The 23,223-nt window shown below is 32.8% G+C and overlaps 1 long non-coding RNA gene across 1 annotated transcript; it reads left to right on the top strand.

Moving 5' to 3' along the window:
- Positions 1-1,650: 1,650 nt before the first annotated feature.
- Positions 1,651-6,177, top strand: LOC127863168 (uncharacterized). The gene is made up of 2 exons (XR_008040947.1): positions 1,651-1,998; positions 3,659-6,177. It is a non-coding gene; the product is annotated as an uncharacterized LOC127863168 (long non-coding RNA).
- The last annotated feature ends 17,046 nt before the right edge of the window (positions 6,178-23,223 follow it).

The following is a 23,223-nucleotide window of genomic DNA, read 5'->3' as shown; positions in this document are numbered from 1 at the left end:
CTTCTGAATCTGTGCCATGTTGAGCTGATGAGCCTTGAACTTCTTCCGTAGTTTTGCTTTCACAACATGCCTAATGATGTAGTATACTGTTCCCTTGAACATTCCTGTGTTCAATGCCTTTTTTCTCTGGGTCGGCGGATTTTAGAGATCCACCGACGAATTTTGCATACGACGTCAGGCGTGACCTTATATGGACGTCTACTTGAAGTTGAATTTGTAGCACCACCAGGCGTTGTTCTGCGCTATACAGTAGCGTCATGTCGAATATTCCGAATACTTCCCAAAGAAATAGCATGGTCCATCATTTTAGTTCATTTGAATGCTTCTGTAACTGCATTTGCATCTCAAAAAGCCTAAAACAATGCCCTTCACAGCTTCACTAATTTTCTTATAAGGCATGTTGAATAATATTGACAAATTGCATGTTCATTGAAGTATAGTATTTAACAATCTGCTAACACAACAATGGTTCGAGAAAACCCTGGATGTACTTGAAAACACACGGATTCCTTTTGTTCATTTTGAAGGCATCTCTCGTAGTACTGTATTCTTTAAAAAAAAACTACAACGAACATTTTCAAATCTGAAACATTTTATGTTTCATTTTTTTATTCAATTTATCAAAACGTGAACATGTCCTTTTAAAATGGTCCGGAGTCCAAACATATGTTTCTTCATGTACAAACTATTTATTTTTACTTACATATATTTTTTCTGAGGCCCTTACACCGCTAACAAAGTATCCGCACTTATTTCTATTTACACGAAAATGTATATGTTTGACTATAACTTAAGTCGTACTGAACAGTTCAATATGAATGTATTTACCCAAATTAAAACTCGCAAATGACATAAGAACACTCAGCAAATACGTAATTGCGGGAGCTATAGCTTGCAGCATTTAATTTTTTGGGATGATTTGGATATATTTCGTGGACCCGACGAGCAGTATGGGAACAAACATGTTTTAAATTGCTTTCATTTAAACGAAGTATATGTTTCTTAAATTGTCCATCGTTTACTTACTACCGCAAGTCACTTGGCTAAGTAAGAAATGTTTTTTTTAATTCTTCACCATTTCGAGAACAGAGCCGGGGCCTTTCAGATTGGGAAAAGTCGCGTCGTTTTTTTTTACTTAAATTGTGAAATTGGTGTTGTATTTGTTTGCTTACAAATTTTAATAAAAGTCACCAAGTGAATGAAAAGTTTGAAGCACTCACAGTAAAATGTTTCAGTGTAATGTGATATCTTAGAACCCGTATATAATATCTAGCATATACTTTCATTTGAATCGGCTTTTTAAGTTTTTTACATTCTATAAATTATCCTTATACCCAGTATTCATTCCATGAAAATTACTGCACTCTCGAACACAACCCCACACAAACCCATAGGTAGATATCAATTTCATTTTGTGCAAAAAGCTAATGTACACTAAACAGCACCCGCTTGTAAACACATATTTTTAAATAAAGACAAATAGAATGAAAATTATGATGAATGTGCACATTTTTGTTTAACATTATAACTTGAAAACCTGTAATCACAAATTAATTCTGTTAAAATCTATTCAAAAACATAATAAATTACAGGCATTTAAACACACACGAAGGGTACCGCACAAGCTCATCTGGGACGACACTTCACGCACATTCAATAAAACCGTTTCATAGAGCGCGGTTTCTACACATGTACGGGCCGCTTTATAGCAATCGCAATTTTTTTCAAGTATCACTTGTCATTTCAACTAAGACTAAGGGCGTAAATGGTACAACGGCCGGAACGCACAAGGCTGTATTGTTTATTTCGCTTACAGCCCACTTGTTACTAGGATCTTTGACTAGTAAGTGTTAAACAGTCCACCAATCCCAACCGTCAAAGTGGTGTACGTGCGAATGTAAACTTTCGACAAGTTTAGCCATGTTGCAGTAGGTTAAGTGCAGAGGATTGAAATTGGTTGGCGAACGGTGACAAGCTTCTATCATCGACGAGAAAAAAGTATGTTCTTTAAATATATTGTGCTTAATTAAGAGGAATATATTCAATAACGAATATGTGCATACACCGCTCTTAATTATATATGGACTTAAAGATGTATTGCATGCGTTCGCTCATTAAATGACTGTTTTTACGTGAATATCCGACCTCGTGGAGTAGTCTTCTGTTTAAAAAAGGTGTCTGCACAAGAATTATTGTTGTATAGGTTGATTTATGTGCGACCTTTTTTCAAAACTGGTTGTTGTAATTAAGCGTTCAATATTGCGAGATATGATTTTAAACAAAATGTATATGGGAAGTGTTAGGAGTCATTATCAACAGCTGTGAATGACATATACTGTAGTCAATATTTTGGAATAATAGGAGGTGCGCAGTTATGCAAGCGTCTATAAACTGTCAAATTAGTCCGCCATTTTGTTTAAAACAATAAAGTACATGTGGTTCCGATTTCAAAATTATTTTTTTTTAAGACATGTCATGCATGGTTTCATATCACATTCGGTTTAAACATAAATTTTATAACTATTTTCAGTAAAAAGAAATTAATTTACGAGTTTTTAAAATTGTTTTGCACAGGAAATAGAAGAGATTTTCGCATTCTGTCAAAACAATCAAATTGATGGCGGACAGTGTTAATCTTCAATGAAGGTCAACATGTAAACTTCTGTTCGATTGTGAATACGATCTAAACAAATTAAAAGCACAGCATCTCTTGTGCTTTGAACATTTTGTTTTTATTATTATTTAACGGAAGCTTTCAGTTTGAAATGGATAACAGTTTTCAAATGAAGTAAATATTTGCACATTTAATCTACTTTCGCTTTTAACCTGACGTTAGAACTTAGATGAAAAATTGAAACGATTTATTTTGTTTAAATTTGGTTGTCACAGGCAGTCAAATGATTTCTATAGCTTCTTAAACGGTTTGCTTTACTGTTCATTCATTCATTCAAGTGAAAACTGATTTTTATTAGTTTTATACTTACTGCAAACCGTAGTAACCAAAACCCATGCATGATAGTTTATACAAATACATTGGCATATCATAATTTATAAATATCTTGTTACAATAAGTGGTATTGATGTTTTCCTTATTGTAGATATTTTATTAACATTCAGAGCAATTAACATCATTTTTTGAACACATATTTGATGTAATAACACACAAGCATGCATTTGATATTAATATATGCAAGAAAACAGCAAACAGGATATGGTTAAGCTACATAGGACTTCTTACACTGCAACAGTGCTTTAATACCAGTGTTATAAATATTCATAGACTATTAGTGTATTTAAAATATAATTTCTGAAATAAAATAAAATAATTTTCCTACCTACCTACCCACCTGTAAAATATAGGGTCGGTAAAGGGCAAACCAACCATATTTTAATTGTGGCCTAATCGTAATAATTATTTTTGAGATGCTTACTGTATCATTGTATGTAGATAATTATCACATTTTCAAATGTGTATGTGTATTGCTGAAATATTGCTAGTCAACTTTATTTAATGTGGTTTAATACTTACCAAGCACTATTACTTTACAAATGTTTCTTCTGTGCTTGTTCAAAATATTGCTTTTAATGCTTTACAGTAACAATTATACGCATAATTAATAGTGTGCATTGTAAATATACTATAGTATTTTATGTTTAGATGACACAGGACGAGAAAATTGTGCAGCGAGTCCGGAATTTAAACCTGGGACCCCTTGTTCTTCTGATTGAGCTAATCAGGGCGCCACAAAACATCTCCCCTTTAGGGACAATCACTAAGTTTGTGCACTGACATTCTGCTCTGCCAAGCTGGAATTTGTTCGAGAATTCAAGTCACAAGGATCATTGTTAACCTGATCCATTCAAACCACGAATAAATTTTGTTGAGAATTGCTTGTGCCATGGTCCCACATTGGGCACCAAATGTTGCAGAATGGGAAAATTGTACAGCCACATGGAACTCGAATTTTTACCCCTCGCTATCAGGGCCAGTGCCTATGAGAATGCTGTTAGATACATGTGGACAATAAAACATGTAGTTAATTACTTGATCAGTATTAATGGTGACCGGTAACCTGCTAATTTGGAACTGCCACCATTGTGGGATCATACTATTGGTCATTTATATCAAGTTCTGAACATATTGACTAACCTACATGTAGAATAGTAGATGTGTGTTTCTGTTCACAATGCTTAAAACTATCAATCTATAAACTGCAGTTCTAGGTCTTATTGCCATTTAAAGATATAATAAAATACGATAAATGAAATGCTTAACATTGCTGAATTCTTCATTCCTGCCCTTGTATTTCAAGAGAGAATACTTTCCAGTCAACCCGATTTGAAAGAGGTCTGGGTCTAAATCCCAGCAGGGGCTCCAGAAGTTGATGTAATGGCAACAAAACATTTATTGATAATATTCAAATGGTACTTTTATTTCAATACAATTATTGCAATGGTTTTTAATTGCATTGACTAGTTTATAAATATCAAATTTGCCTGAAATCAAAAATTTCATTGTAAATACATACATAAAGCAACGATCCTGATTACTGAATATTTCATTTGATAATGTCAATATCAGTATCAACTTCCCATTACCAGTATATACACCATTTAAAACAACTTCAGTTTGTGAAAATATCCACAAAATAAACCATTAGAAAATGAAATATACTGCTGTTTTTACTCATGAAATTGGGAATTCAAGCGATAATTTAACCAACATTGAGAAAAGACTATACGTTTTCTCAATTTTTAAAATTAAAACAATGATGTCCCTTGGTGTTTTTTTTAATGGAATTGGGAAAACAGATATGTTTTTCGATTGGGAATATGACCGAATAACGGCTATAAAATCAGCTGGAAAAAAGCCCTGAGTTACAAGGCAAATAAATGTGCATCTTAACTCTTAAGAAACACATAGATTTTATTCAATACCTTGTGTTTATTTTTATCATGATCTCTTACCAGTTATAATTTTACATGAAACAGTATAATTTTCTAACACTTCCCTTTAAACAGGTTTACTGGGATACATGTGTTATCTTTAATTTTGATTAATAACTCAGATTAAATTTCGACACATTCTTAATGTAAAATACATGTATTATGACATTTTTTAAAGTTTAATATTTCCAACAAAGTTGATATTCTGAAACAGCCTGTGGTACAATAGGCCCTATCGGTATATACAAATTATTCACAATATATTTTTTTAAACAAAAAAATAGCATCATGCATTATTTGTCTATACATCATTTATTATCTAAAGTAGTAATTGTCACAGTTATTATTTAATACATACACTTTTTTCTGCAATCAATTTTTACATTTATCAGTGCAATATGTACCCATTCATATAGAATGAATGGCATTCCTATAGATAAAATTTTAAGATCACATTTTAATGCTAGAATATTTTTATATTTTTAAGTGCTTGCATGTACATGTATATTTAGTGTTGTTAATTAAGATTGAAAAGAGACTAAAAAAATAAGTTATTGGTATGGTACTGTATGTTGAAACATAATTAAAGCTGAACATGACGGATTAAAATGAAGTCAAGTTGTGTTTTCCTTTTTATTTGAATCAGATATAAATTATGGAAAAGTATGCAAGTGTATGAAAGAAAAAAGTAAGGACATTCGAATTTAGACCCCACACTGTCGCATTTTCTCTTATTGTTTTATATTGTTAAACTCATCCTCTGCACTTGCGAAGAATATTAAAAAAAATCCTGTCATATGTAATCATGTTTAAATTTCTGTACTTTGATGCATTGCTGTACCTTCTGAATATCCTAAATAAATGATATTGACATTGAACAAAACAAGGACATGCACTACTGTATCAGCAATTCAGGTCTTTTTCCAGACATTTGCTAAGGCACATGGGAAAATATGTGTGCTTCACCAAGTACTGGGTTACCCCTTTGAATTTGTTTAATTTTAGGCACTTAATCAAATGTTACTGTACTTAAGAAAGTGCAATCATGATATTGATGAATTACAGCAACACACATTGGTGAGAAAATGTGATCATTAAATTAAAGATTTAGGCACAGGGGTGCCCTGGTGCTTAAAAAGCCTGTGGAAAGGCATGAGTATTACAAGTATGGTGATTTATTATTTATTTAAAAGATCATGTAGAGAATTGAATAAATGTTATAGAAGCTTGTTTATGTGCAGTTTTGATTCTGTACTTTATTGACAGATTGTCTTATTTCTCTTATATAATTTTTATTATTATACATATTGCTGAATGAACTTGTAAGTGTATGATAGATGCTTATAGTTGTCCCCTTTCAGAAAAAGCATGGGGCATTTAAATGTATTTTGCTAAAACAGCAATAACAAAACAACTGTACAGGTGTTGGTTTGGAATTTATTTTAAGATTTGTATTTTACCATAGAATTAGTTTAATTGACTAAACATCTTCAGGTTCTATGTGTACCAAACTGGCATTGCATTGGTAAAACATAAACAGACTGTTTACTTTGGTCAATATTTATATTCAACATTTCTCATTCACTCAAAATCTTGTCAAAACAGCAACTAATTATAGCTGCTTCTTGATAATTTTATATTATTTTCTTATAAAAATATACAGCTTTGTCTCATTCTTAATATTGCAATATGTTCATTTAATTAAATATATAGCTTAAATTAAATTTAATAGCACGCGCCCAGTTGTAAATTTCAAATACTAGCAGTTAAGGCCATTTTGAATATGCGACTATGGTGATGTGACTAAAAGTACGTGCGGTAGAAAGTAGTCCATGAGCCCACGACAGAGATGAACGTAATGAACCGCAGTGTAAGAGAGTGTGCACAAGTAAAACTGTCATATGTTTCAAGGTTTATTCTGTGTAACGTTGATTGCCAGGATAACAACAGCGGAAGATAAACTCTAGAATATATATATATATATATATATATATATATATATATATATATATATATATATATATATATATATATATATATATATATATATATATATATATATATATATATTTGTTTTATTGAGCTGAGCAGTTATTTTGTTCGGAAAAATAAAACGTTAACCGATATCTAAAAATAAAGATGAATAATCTTTGTCGCGGATGAATAACCACAGGATGTAAACAAACAAGTATAAAAAAACGAGACAATTCATGAAGATGAACTCATTCACCTTTCAAGTAAAAACATGTAAGTTAGACAGTAGAAAACCTTATCTAAGGAAAACTGGATCGGCGTCTCAACTGTTCTGCAGCGCATTCACCGACTGGCACCTTATATGATCGATTTGCTATCACCACGTTACTGTATTGTATTTTTACTAAGCATAACTTGAAAAATAAAAATGTCAAAACGAGATCTTCCTTCGTTGAGGCTCAAACCGGAATGACTCTGGAACAACGCTGATCATAATTAGTCGATCCAGCACTCGGTCAATCTGACCTACGATCGAACGACCAACTTAGGCAAATCGACCTGGGTCGACAAAAGACGAGTTCTTATAATCCAAGATGGCCGCCGTTGCGATTGTAAACAAAGCTCAGAAACTAACCATGAGCGCTTGTAAGTAAAACTTATGAGATATGACAATGGCATAGAGGTAAATAACTATTTAAACTCTGTTGTGAGTTATAAGGGTTTACATATTACAAGAAAATGGAGAAATAGACTAACACGACTCCTTACAAGTGTTAAGCAAAAATCAAATATGTATACGTTTATGGAAACTTAAAACACAGTGAGGGTGGTTTTAATTAAGAAATGAAATAATAAATATGCAGGCATGTATTTGTATGAAATTTCCTCACTGTTTAACATCACATGTAATGTTAATATTAAAAGGTAAGTGTTCATTTATCACTTAAGTAGTGTATTTCATAGATATAAAGAATATCTTAGGACAAAAGGTGGGGCGCATCAATAAAGTACAGTATTGTTTAATATCGACATGTCTTAATAAACAATAACCAACATATACTGTAATTAATTGCCATATTCTATAACATTCAAGAAAATAAATATGAATATAAGCAATGCAATGAACATTATCTGCCTCTAGCACGTATTGATTGTGTTATTAAAAAAGATGGCGAAGATAGATATTCAGCAGAATATTCCGGAATTATTTACTTAAATGCAACTCACTGAAAATGTAAACAAGTAAATATCACATCGGGTATCCTTACCCCGAACAGAAATTCACAAACAATTAACTCACTTAATAAAGGTATTTTCATAATTTATATACAATAATATAAATAAAATTCATAAAAAAACAACTAAAGATAAATTTATTTCATGTATGCATAAATTTATTTAAGTTGTTAAATGTATTGATATTATACACATTATTGTTACATTATGTAATCAAAAACATAAATCTGGGGAACAAAGTAACCATATGTAATGTCACATTACATTCTGGATGGGTAATACAAATATGTCGCGAGGCTAGAAAGATGAAAGCATGAACTAAACTACGAACATTAGTATACCTGCCCCAGATAAACTAAGAGTGTACCACCTACATGTACAATATGCACATATGCAACACATTTTGAAAGGCACAAACAAACAACAACAATATTTTTTCGTCAAGATGCGAAGTTTCTAAGTAACGTACATAAAATAATAGGCATCATTCAGGAAATTGTGTACGTGATGTGCTTTTGTTAAAATAGTTTACAGAGCATATAGGACAAAACATGAAACACAAGTACTATACAAAGAAGAAGCATACGTCATATGATGATTATGTATCCGCGGAGCCTCTTATTTAGCATTCATCCATATAGGCTATATTCACAGTACATTGTCCCGACCCTTTAACAGTTTATTCAAAACAACTGCGAATGGTCAATGCGACAATACTACCCGCATGCAATCTTCATGTATTAAAACCGGAACGCCGTGCATCTTTACTCTCATGTATTATGCATTATGAATTGATGACAAAAACATGTAAAGGACATAATTTCGTATAACGAACAATAATTCATATCACAAGGAAAAATATTATATTTTAGTTTGTTTCCTTTATGTTTCCTTAATGTGAATTTTCTAATTCATAGTCACTAAAACTAGTATTTCAATTATCATGAGCGTAACAAATATCCATTCAGCAACAACTCTTTGTTCTTGGTATATTCGATGAACATCTCCATGTACAATCTGAAATCAATGCGAACAATTAAGTTAATACCAGTAGTCAGCTTCTTGCTCGCGACATTATCTCATGAGTATCTACCATGTAACGAGTAATGTAGAAGTAATCTAATGCATTTATTGATTAGATACCGTATGGCACTCACATACTGACATGCATTATTTAGACAATAACACCGCCTGCTGCCGACATAACGGCCCGAGGGCAATTATGCGGCTAGGGCCGATTATAGGCGTCCGGCCTAGCTCTGCCGTGCGTATCGTTTATATTTCATATCATACTAGATTTATAATAGGTCTTTCTCTAAAATTTGTTATAGAACCAGTTTCCGTACTTTTATTTACATTCAATTGATTACGCAATTTATGACGTATTTCATGTGACTAATTTTCTGTGACGAAACACACAAGTTTTAGCTATACTCTCTGGCTTTTAGGGACAACTATTCGGACGTTAGAGGTTTATATTTATATGTTTAATATTTGTTAAACTTCGAACGAACACCAAAACGTATTTCTGATTTTGCATTTGTCGTGCATAATTGGAAGCTTCGATAAAATTCTTGCAATCGCTCCGACAAGTCATTCGATTTTGTAAATCGTGCTTTTGGTGACAGTGGTTAGCATTCGATACAATCGTTTAAAAACGTGTGATTCAAAATAAATATAGATAAACGGATAGAATAACAGAAAACGGAGTGCACATCGTTGTTATTTTTTATTATAAGCATCGAATTAAAGTTGTCATAGAGGTAAGTGTTTTTTACTTTTTAAATTTTGCTATTTGGTGAGTCCTGTTAAAGCTCAAATAGAGGCATCAATCTAATGTGAAGCAGAGTTTCAGTTTCAATCGATATTAATATTATCCAAATAGCGTGCTACCTGTCATTAAATAATCTAATTATGTTCGATTATTTCGTTGATTTGTGGCTAATACTGAATGTGGATGCCATTGTTTTCATTGGAACCCGCGTGATCCCATTCGTTTCTGCTATGAAAAATAATTTATATAGGCCCGCTAGATAGGAATAACGGCCCACTCGCGACGTCATTGTGTTACTATTTGTAGCAACGATATGTTATATATATGTCTAACTTTAGGGACACACAGATCGTTGGACAGGCTGATAGAAAGACCGACACGGTGTCTCCTATTTAACCCCGTCTACTGGAAATGGGAATACAAATAAAATAAAGGGGAATGTGGACACATAGTTTCAAATATCACGACGACCAAAGCAAAACCCCTCATTGACCATGTAGCCCTGTTAATTTATAGTTTAATACATTCAATGTATTATGTGTAAAAACTTTGTTTGCGGTTTTCTTTATTTTAATTATTTATTATATAAGTTCAATTTATTTCGTGTGTTGCTTCTCATACCTTTGCTTTATAATCTTTATCATCGGTATGTATTATAAGTAATCATAAATTGAAAAAGCTGTTTCATTGACATGCGATATCAGATAAACATATCCATGCAAAACAATTTAATAAAAATAATAAAATGAACAGTGAACGTAATACAAATTAAAAACACACCCATGGACCTCTTTGACAAGAACATTTTTATTTTATTTCAAGAGTATATATTGAAATTCAATGTGATTAGCATGACTTTGTCTTTAGTAGCCATGTATGACAATCATGCAAGTTAAATTAATGCAGAATCTTTTCTATTAATTCAGAATCAACACTATAATGTAACGCATGACTATATCCTTTTCAACATAAATCCAGAGAAAATAATGCCAATTATTAGCAAATTGAAAGTATTGTGAAAGGAAACACGTTCATCCAAAAATGGCTACAGTAAGCCTTTTAGATTTTATTGTGGCAAACACCACATACAATCACTGTAGATTATGTGTACATATGTATAGTTTTATGAACGAAAAGGCAACTGACTCAAAAGTATGGGCTCAAGTCGACCACAAAACCCAACAGGACACAAATTGTTTCAGTTTTGTACATAATATAAGGTCATAAACATATTCGTTATTTTCTTCAACTGTTTAAGGTTTCATACACATTTGCAACTCTTGACAATCGAATCTGGCTGCGTTCGGCCGTGTTGAAATTGATGTTTAGCACTTATACTACTTTGTTATATGAAACTTGATAATCGACAAGTGTATGGAAACTAATAAAACAAAACTCAATTGATGAACGTTGTATAAAAATAACCGCGACTATTGAAGACGTATTCCGAATGACAGGAACTTTAAACAGGCAAGCTGGTCGAGATGGTAACTCTACTATAACCAAGTTAAAACTGTTTGTATAACATGCAATGTATAGCATAGGTTTTGGTGGTATAATGCTCATTTGAAAAACACAATATACAAACCACAATGGCTTCTTCTTAGAATCTTTCAATATTTCAACCACATATCTGAAACAAGGACATTTGTTCACAACATATGTATATGATATAGATTTCTAAGCATGTGAATACATATGTAATAAATGTCTAAAAGGATTATATAGTAACTGGATTTTTTTATAATTACTTGTTTATTAGATCAGATACATATTCATACGCTTTCATAATTGAACTCCCAGTGCATGCTTGAACCACTAATTAATCTATTTTCTTGATTGGCAACGTCAACATATCTTGTGGCGTTTGTACCTTTTATTGCAGATTTAGTTAATTTGTACCAATACCTGCAAGATTTACTAAGTTGCATACAAGTAACGAGTTATATCAAAGCTGTGCGTTAAGCTGTAAAAGGCTGTGAATATACACCACGTTCATAAGTTTAATGAATGTTACAAATTTAACTGTAATTGATTATGTATAATATCACTCAATAAGCATCAAGTACCAACGTACCTGTATCCATCAAAAGATAATGAAAGGTAATCTGACGATTAACAACTAATTACGTAATGTGGCATATATTCATCTTATCGTTCAGACAAGTGTATGTCATTTATAAGGTCTTTTTATTGAATATACGTAATATTAACTTACTTGGTCGCATGATCCAAATCTAGTTTATTGTAACGATCGCGTTGATTGACAAGCTTAAAGTACTCCGAACTGAAACTAAGAAACAATACCTTACCTATAAACCTTGTCATAATTAAGCTATGAAAGAAATAGTTCGTTTGAAATTGGAAAACATAACAACAATAATAACCAAACGTACTGTCTTGCAAATAAATTTCGAAAGAATAGGTCATTCAGTCTATAACGGATGTATTTACTAACAGTATGACTTTAACATATAAACGAGTTCGAATATTAATACATTTTACAATATGTAATGAAATGTGCACAGTTCTCAAAAACAGTAAGAGCTTAAAACACATAACACCGTTTATTTAACGTATGAAACGTTAACCATTTGATCAAGCCTTAAATTTCTTTTTGTTAATTACCTATTTAAGATATGTAGCAAGTTCAGATAGCATGAATTTATTTATCATTCGTTTTTCGATAAATGCGAAATATTTATTAATTTGTTACACAAAATAGTTTAATAAAATATTTGAGCAACAACTGAAACCACACTCAATCAAATTCCTTCATAATTGATGTATAACTAGTTATTTAACGTTACAAAATAAGTAACAAAATCCTAATATCTTACTGAGCTGCACATACGAAAATTAACTTTAAGTTGCATGTTTAAACATAATATTAGACATTCAATAGACATCTTTGTCCTTAAGCGTTTGCTTGAATGTGCCCTTAGCAACGTCATACTGATAAAGCATCGGACTGATTCGTGTATGGTATGAATTTGTCGTTTCCATGAGATGAATAGCAAGTATAACATTGGGGCAAAGACTAGGTTTTACTTCCGTAAGAATTCAAGTATGAATGTATTTCAAACTTTCTGTTATTTTAGTTATGTAAAATCGCACTGAAAGAGACACTGAGAGAGTCTGTTTAATCAATGAACCAATATATAACAATCATCAGGAGATCGATGCTTATTATAATCATATACTTGTGTAGGTTTTAAATATCTTTATAACGCTCCACGAGTGCGTTTCAAAGCCGCGACCTTAATGTCGCAAATCATATATCATGCTTATTACATCATTTTAACCATACAAAACTTGCTATCACAATTTAATTTCGCAAACACATTCTATTTTTATTCTATGATTATTACATTTAGGGTAAAAATTATTGCTATGATGTTCACGGTTTATACATTTTTGTATTATCATAATCAACAATGCATGCTTTTGGCAAAATACAATCAAATCATACCTACATGTACGAAGGGAGATGAAGATCGGCTTTACAGAGAATTATTGCTCGCAATTCTGATAATTACACCACAATTTTAGGAAAAATGAGATCATACCAAACAAATAATGTAGATAGATGATATAAATATAACAAAAGAAAAAACATCAACAAAAACTAGAAAATATAACACAAACCATGTTAGGTAATGAGAAGGATAAGGAAAAAATAATAAAAGCAACATAAACGTCAATTATATCGCTTAGCTTTGACATAGTATCATAATCAATTTCGATACTTAACGGATACGTTTCACATACTTTGATGACATTTTTTTCCAAATTACTGAAGGCATTAAATGAGAGCCTTATGTTGTTTTTTGACCTCAGATTGGACAAAACATAGACCATGCAATTCAGATTCAACAGAAGTGCACACTTTACACTTACGATCGTTGACGTTGATATTTTTAAATCTTCATCTTTCTAGTTTTAAATGATGCGAATACAATCGGAATCCACTCAATGTAAGCTTTTCATTACCTTTACATTTCAAGAAGGTTTCCAAGCAAAATTTAATGGTTAAATGTGATTTAATACTTAAGCTTTATCTGAGAGTTCATATATTGAGACCAAGTTTGAATGTAAACATTGCGAATTTAACATGTATATTTGATCTATTTCTTGATATTGGGCAACCACAAATTACTGAACCAAGTGCAGGAAGTGTAATTTTAACAGCATCTGATCGGAAAATTCAAGATATTTCCCAGGGACATATACATCGACCGGAGAGCGTCTAATTGCCGGAATGCCTCCGCACGATGACTGACAGACGCCGGACGGAGCTCGTCATGATACATGTTCAACGAATCCGATATCTGGCGATGGTCGGGCGATAACCGTGCGTTGATCGTCCGATCTTTTTTCGATCACAACTCGATTCCTTCCCAGGCCCGACCTCGGGTAAAATTTTGAGTGAGAGTTAAAAATAATCAGGACGACGCCCGATGCAACAAAAGACCCGGTGCCCGTGCGATCATTTGCCGGGCGCCAGCCCGATGATACGAAAAATACTTACGACGTCGCCGCAAACGTTCAAGTTTTATTTGACGTCATATTTGTTCACTTGTTATTGTACGTTACTTTAAAAAAACATGTTAAAACATGTAAAAATTGTAATAAACAATACGTCGGACAAACTAATCAGAATGTTTCCTGCAGAATGAATAGCCATAGATTTGATATCAGAAATTGATCAATAAATCCTATTTCACATGTTGCTACACATTTTGGATCCACTGACAATGATTGTACTTTATCAGATTTCTCCTTTGTACCTATTAGTGTTGTTCAAAACAATCTAGACCGTTTATGCAAAGAAACATATTGGATACATCAATTAAAAACTATGATTCCTAACGGTCTAAATAATAAACTGCTTTATGACATATAGAACATAAACATAATTTACATATACATGTGATGTTTGTCTATTACTATGTTTTTTTTATATAAATTATATGATTACTAATAGACTGTTGTATCATCACTGATCCATCTTTGTATTATGTTTTATGTAATATTATGTTCTATATATATTTTTCCGCCAAACAACGTTACGTTATTGTATGACGTTGACGTCACTTCCTTTGTACTTGTTTATATTAATGTACTACTGATGAAGGCTATGGCCGAAACATGTTAAGTACCTAAGGCATTTTAATAAACAGTGACGTGTTTGTGCGATTTATTTAATTTTATGTGTTTACGTTACTTTTTGAAAGTCAGATAAAGGTACGAACCTACACAACGCGTAGTTATTACGATCGCATATTTTGGTGCCGTGACCATACAAATTAACCTACAGAAGTTATTAGCAGCAAAAGACGGACATAGGGCTACGCTTGCAATTAGAAACAGCAAAGGAAAATAACTCATATTATGAATTTGAGCTGTGCTTTGAAATGATCAATGATGTTCTTGACTTGTTGAAGTCTGTTGACGAGGATATTACAAACACCACCGACGCGGGAAACATTGTTACGGAGCTCAGAGAAATAGCTGCATACAGTTTCCATCTGAAATTAAAGTTGCACAGATATAAGAAGCATTCAGCAAACGCTAAACACGGTTCGAGCGCCACACCCGCTAGCCTTGAACATGAAGCTGGAAACACTAACCAGTCACACGTACACCTACACCGCACCTACAAGCCCCAGCTGTACAGGAACCGCGCGAGATGGTACAGCAAGTACACGAACAGCTGCAAATGTCACATCATTTACCAAAATTAACACTACCGACTTTCAACTGTGAATAAATGAGTTGGCTTATGTTTTGGGATTCGCTTTCATCCGCCGTACACAACAACCCCCACTTACCTGACATACATAAGTTTTCATACCTGATATCTCTTATTAAAGACGAAGCTGCCAGAACAAATGGGGGATTAACGCTAAGTAACGCCAACTACCAGCAAGCTATAAATTTACTGCAACAGCGGTTCGGACAGATTCAGAAAATCACCGCTGGTTACATGTCCAACTTACTACAGCTGCCGTCACCCACCGCAAACATCCGAGAGCTTCGTTACTTACGATCGTCTGGAAACCAACATCCGAGGATTAGAGGCACTTGGAGAGGCACAGGATTCCTACGGTTATCTGTTTATTCCTATTATTTTAGAAAGACGTTCGTCGGAAATTCGCAGAAATCTAACCCGAGAAAATAAAACAGGAACGTGGACTCTCTCAGATTTGAGGCAAGCTATATTTTCGCGAGATCGATATTATGGAAGCTGGGGACAGTCATGAAATCAGCGACACACCATTTCTGACAGCAGCTTTCGATTCAAGTGCCCGGATGAACGGAAATCGACAGAAGCGAACCGATGCCAATACGCGAATGACGGTCTGTGAGCGTGAGAGTAAGGAGACGAACATAATGCGTATTTTGCGGAAAACAACATAACGACGACTGTTAGTAGCATTCCCGAGGGAATATCTATTGTCAAGAACAAAAAACTGTGTTTTAATTGTTTAAGTAACAGACATTCAGTGAGAGACTGTCCATCGTCATTGAGATGCAGACATTGTGCACGTAAACACCACACGACTTTGTGCGAGAATACACACGCAAAGACGCCGCCCACAGGAAACGGAAAGAGTCAGTTATGTGCTGATCTGAGATGATCGGTCTCTATTCGTGACTGATGACTGATGTATGAAACTTTGTCACTCATCGGACGGCGGACGGCTCCGACATTTCCAGTCTTCCATATGCCTTCACAAAATATAACGACAACATGAGAAATCTCCAAATTATAAAATCGTTTCGCGTCGCAACGCTTTATATTTTTCAGGTTTTTAACCAGGTTTTCCGAAGGTAAAACTTGGTTATTTGATAAGCGAATGTCGGCGGGCGGGCGGGCGGGCTGGCGGGCTGGCGGGCGGGCGGGAGGGCGGAACAAGCTTGTCCGGGCCATAACTTTGTCGTTCTTGTGAGATTTTAAAATCATTTGGTACATTTGTTCACCATCATTGGACGGTGTGTCGCGCGAACGAATAACGTCAATATCTCCAAGGTCAAGGTCACACTTCGAGTTCAAATGTCAAAAATGACCATGAATGAGCTTGTCTGGGCCATACCCATGTCGTTCATTGTGAGATTGTAAAATCATTTGGCACATTTGTTCAACATTATTGGACGTTGTGTCGCGCGAAAGAATTACGTCGATATCTGCAAGGTCAAGGTCGCCACGACAAATAATAGATTGATTTTGAAACAAGATGGGTAACTATGAATAATCAGTGACAATGCACATTTTGAGTTGTCTCCCTTTATCAGAATTTTTTTTTAAATTGAAAACAAGGTCGCACCGAGTAAACATAGATTGAATTTGAAACAAGGGTGGTAACAATGAACATTTTGAATTGTCTCCCTTTATCAGACTTTTTTGTATATTGAATACCTGGTTTTGTGACAATTTTGTCCCTTGTTTAATCGTCAAAAGATGCATGTAATGGCTATTTTAGAGCATAGTAAATGCTCAGTATTACTGTTTCCTCAAAAATATCATAACTAAAATGAAAATGTTCGAATCTGAAACAATTTTTTTTTATTTTGTCAATTTACCAAAACGTGAAAAGGCCCCTTTAATTATTTCGAAAATCGTATCTACTCATGCATTTAAGTCGGCCTTGCTCTATGTTATTGTAATTTAAATAAACTATTTCCACACACACCTAGAACGACCGGATTACCTCTAAAAAATAACGCGTTGTATCATTTGGCTGTTTATGAAATAAGTGTTGCGATTTTTAAAATATCTGTTTTGCTGTTTTACAATCAGCGTTAAGCGGCCCGTCATACTTGTTTATGTATAGTATAGACGACGGATCATTAGTATACGAATCCACATCCAAAGAAACGTTAATCAACGAGCGTGTTAGCTGGTCATAATCTTGATATTTGATTTGTTATATATTATATAAAGTATTTTGACTACTACACGCTGTCTTCCAATTGATACAATAATGTGTAACAAAAATGCATGCATACCTTGGTTGAAATCCCATTGGAAACATTGACCATCGGGCCTTTCGATTTTGTCGCTCCTCTTCAATAACATCTAAATACTCTCGACACACAGATTCCGTTTCCTCTGTTGATCTAGAAGTAAGCGCATTTCACAATTTATTTTCAACCGGATGTTTTTTTCAAGATCGTTGACGTCGGAAAAAAGACGTTATTGAATGAAAACCGTCCACATATTCGATGTTTAATTACTTGACCTGCGAGATTGTGGATGTACGAATATAATTGTCTCTTATAATAAAAGTATTTGCGCAAATTAACAGTAAAATATAACATAAATCAGGTTTGATTTATTATCTCGAAGCATGGTTATCTCTAATAATTAATTTAATGCCGAACTATAATAGTTTAAATCCCCTTTTTACAACTGATTTTTTATTTTATTTTGGGACCAGTCTTTAAAACGACAAACACAGCTCATACCTATGTTAAAAGGTTTTACACGATATAATTGTCGAGAATGAATTCCGCATTTATTGCGAAAGTTTTAAATAAATATTTCTCATTACAGGTGAAGAGTTTACTTTTGAATAATTTTTTTACAGTTGACCCAGTATGTTATATGATGAATTGTTAACTTAAAGTCATTAGCTCAAAGGTGACATAATAATTGGTTTGAATGCTTTCTCGCATACTTTTTTAACACATATGAACATACTTATGTCTGAATATGCCTAAAACAGAACACTCTGCTTACTTAACGTAATAGTATGCTTACTATTTTCAGATAACAGGACGCCAGTTATAGACATTTAGGATTTCAAGATTTAAAAGAAATCGTTACTTAGGGTGTAACGCTATAAAAAGCGAAAGGTACATGGACACCGACCCATCAACACACAAAACTACGTTTAAGAACAACGCCAGTTAAACACACAAACAAATGACATGCTCGTGTAATGAAGTGTAATCTTCATATGTTATAATATTCAAAAGTTCATATGAGAATAAGGTCGATACGTCATAAATACATTTAATGCATTAAAATATTACTGAAAAGGGCTTATACACGTTCTATTATCTCTTATATCAGCCACCCCACAACTCATCCTCTTAAAAATATGTGAATTGATTCAGTTGGTCGGCAGATATTTTGTACAGCATTATATTTATCCTAACGTACGTACCGTGATCAAGACACACTTATATTGCACCACATAATATGTTATAAAATTATAATATTGATGTACACATATACTTTATAATAGATTGTTAGTCATTTCGTGTCAAACCCTTTAACCAATGAAGGAGCCGATTTTTCATTTGAAAGTCAGGTCCAAACATGTGCTGAAAAGATCATTTCTAGAAAGGGAGGTTAAACCACCAGAAAGGGAGGTTAAACCACCAGAAAGGGAGGTTAAACTACCATAAAGGGAGGTTAAACCACCAGAAAGGGAGGTTAAACTAATATTTTGGTAATCAATCAGTTTTTGTACATCAAATTACTCGAAAGGAATGTTTTATTATTTTTTTTTTATTCCGAAGCCTCCTATCTTGAAAAATAAACAACAACAGGGAAGCTGAAACGACGTAAAGCCGATAGAGAGTATTTGTTTTAAGCAAATATTAAGTGGCTCACCGAGAGAAAATACAAGTTACTCCTTAGCAATAATCAGCATTAAAACGACGCCATATATATGTACAGAAACATCTATATCGTATATGGCGCTACCAGTTGATTCAAATTTAAATAAATTATGTAAAATACAAGGCTAAACTAGCACATCAAATAAATTTATTTTATGTTATGGGCATTTTGTCCCAATTCATTAAGATTTGCTAAACATATAAAAAACACGCTTAGTTTTTATGATGGCATTTCTATAAGTCGTCAACAAAATAAAACAAGTTAATTATATGAAACATTAATTTATTGATAAATTGGAAAGGATTTAACTTAACTAGTAATTTTAAGTATAAATACGATTATTTAAAATAAAATAGATAAGAGGTAACATGAACCAAATGCTTAGTGTCATACCGTAAACTTTCCTGAATGTAGTTCACTGAATCTCTGAAATAAAACGGTAACGATGTCGATTCAAATGAAACTATGATAATAACACGTTAAAATGTGTTGTGTTAGTTATATAAAAACTGCATCTGAAATGTGTACATTTTTTATTTGGAGATAGCTCGCTAAACAGTATTAGTGATACTAAGGAATTACATAAACCACACGCATGGATTCCGAAGATATTTAAAATGCTGTAGTAACCAAGTGGTAAACGGTATGTGCCTTATTTAAGATACCTTTTTGCAGAAAACGGGATTCAACTAGTGTTATAATGTCGCACAAATGATGCAGTAGTATGAATTACACCAGGAATAAACATAATAATTAATTATTGAAAATATACGCTTGGTAGAATTGTGTCACTTAAAATAGTGCAAACATCATTACAGTCATTGAGAAATGTATGTAATGTGCACATGGTAACCAGAATGATAACAAAGTAAAATTTACATCTACACATATTTTATGGCCCTTATGCGCCACCGCTTTCTTAACAATTTCAGAGTTATTGTTATTAAAAACGATTCGCTAATTTCGCTGAATTAAAATGAATTAATTAAAATAGTTGTTCATTTAAAGAGAAATATTTGCCCACGTGTATTAACCGAGACTAAACGTATTATGTTCTATAACCAAAAGTAAAATATGTTTTGGTAATTGTTTGAAATAATCGTAATTTATATTGTCAAGTGCATGTATACTCTTGAATAATTCAGTGTGTTGACCAGAAAAACATACACAAAAATTAAACTTACCCTATCCTTCTGAAATTTGAACAATAATACAATATATTTTAGAAGTGCGTGTATGTAAATTCAAAGCAAAACAGTTACCGATGAAAAATAACAACATCCGTTTTCAAATATGTTTTAATTGTTGTATTTACTTTATTTATTTTTTAACGTATGGGTTATTCTCCTTTTTATTGCCGAAGTAACAAAGTGTCATTCAATATATGGACCAAAACATGTTTGTTCTATTTAAACACAGCTTTAAATCTTATATGTTTCGTGTTATTATAACATTCACAATTCACCTCAAAATATACTTAGAAGAAAGAAACGCCAATGAAATCATATAATGTAACAATTGTACGGCCTTTAATTAAAGTTTTCGTTCATGATATATCTATTAATCCTATATCAATAAGTAAAAATAGCATACCTTTTTGTCCTGAAACAATAAGCAATCACAAAATGCATCTTCGTTTTAAAACAAAAAGCACAATAACATATTTTAAACACATGTAATAAATGGACGCATAATACAACGGCTTAAGCAGGAGTAAAATTGTACAATGATTTTAAAAGAGTTTTATTAAGACAAATGTGTCATTGTGTAGGTCGACGATGAGGACTAAAAGGATGTGAAAAACCTTTTGTTCACTATGAGGACACACAAAGTAAATACTAGAAGTTATCATGCATAAATATACGTCTCTATACTACGTAAACTGCATCCGCTAGTAACGAAACATAATGCAGTGTCAATTTTGTCAGACAGGCCACACAGGAACCAAAAACATGCACTTGGGAATCCAGAATATGCATACCTTACATATTATTGCATGGATAAAGTTTGATCAAATCAATTATTTAACATCGGAATTATTTTGTTTTGTTTTGTCATTTGATTTGGTACATAACATTTATTTTTTGGGTATATAACAAATGTTTAGCACACCGAGGCAATCGAATATACTTACCTGTAGTTAACAAACATCAAAGTGTCGAGCATATGTCCTAATCTAGAAACAAATCAATGGAAAAATATTTGAGTTCTTACGTAAAAACGTAAAATAATATATTGAGACTTATAATTGCAAGAAAAATAAATTACTTATTGAAAAGCAAACAAAGACGAAGAAACCGCCGAAATATTGATCAATTGATTATTTAGCATAAACACGTATTTATAAACATAATTTGAGCAAACTGTGAGTAAAAAATAATATATAAATGAACGCGACCTAAAATGTTCAGTATCATATAGTCTTACATACATTTATGTTTTAAATACAATTCTTTAAATTCATTTGACGTTAAACCTGCATAGATTTTACATAATTTGTTTGACCTTGATGTCTTACAGTACTATCCGGCGTTTATTGTTTGTGAGTTATTGCGCAAGAAATCAAAATGCATTCGAAATAATGGATAACATGTATCTTAAACAAGGGCTTGTAAACTGACAAAGCTGATAAATATACTAACATGTGTTCCGTCTTAAAAATGTGTCTTAACTCCTGAGAACCAGACTTGAAGTCTAAAAACGAACGAAAATGCTCTTGCAGGATTCTGCAAAAAAATCGCATGATTGGTCATAACATATGTGTACAGTCTCAAATTAAAATATGTGAACGGAATATGTATTTATATTATTTTTATTCGTCATAAAATATCATTAGAGATAATTTTCAAGATGTTACATATAAAGAAATGTAAACTAATGCTTCGTGTTTCGTTGATGTTGAATGATGTAAAGTTGCTGCTTCTGCTGTTGTAGTATTCTTACGGCAGATATTCGTTCGCTGCTTCGTTATATTTCTGTAACCACTTGTCTCTTTTTGTTCTGAAATTGACATGTTACATGTGCAGTTAAATTGTGATTGAGTAGTCATAATTAACAAACAAACAAACAAAGCAAGAACAAACGATAAGTATTTGCATAGTGGCTACTGTTAGTTCTCGTAATCTCTTCCATATATATGAATTCGGCTAGCCCTCAGTGGTATTGTCCCCTTAAGATTTGCATTTACCATTCCAATGCGGTAATCCCAGTATTTATCATTTTATGTTTATACTTGTTGTTCTGTTATTGTAAATGTGGATAAGAAAACGAAATACTCTACTGAGAGAGTTTCTGCAGTTTAATTGTTTGCTTTATTTAGAATTATCAGATGCAAAACATGTGAAAGGGTTAACAAACAGGAGGGATGGTTATAGCGTAATATAAACACCTTAATAAGGGCTGTATTACTTAAGTCTATTACCTATTCACATTTTGTAGTCCAAAAAAGACCATAGTTTCAGTCCATCGTTCCATAGCTCCCAGTGTTGTAGAAAGCTATGAGTGGAAATAATCGGTATTTATTATTAGTATGCATTATATAAGTATATATTCATCTTGTGATACAAAATATTATCCCAATGAGGCGACACACTATAAAACAAATGTTTTCATTACGTAAATGGTATAACTCAAGGAATTATATAGCATTAGGATA

Source organism: Dreissena polymorpha, unplaced genomic scaffold (assembly GCF_020536995.1).
Source record: "Dreissena polymorpha isolate Duluth1 unplaced genomic scaffold, UMN_Dpol_1.0 chrUn001, whole genome shotgun sequence".
In the NCBI taxonomy this organism is placed as follows: Eukaryota; Metazoa; Mollusca; class Bivalvia; order Myida; family Dreissenidae; genus Dreissena; species Dreissena polymorpha.
The sequence above is the reverse complement of the archived record's forward strand: the minus strand, read 5'-3'. Positions and strand labels throughout refer to the sequence as shown.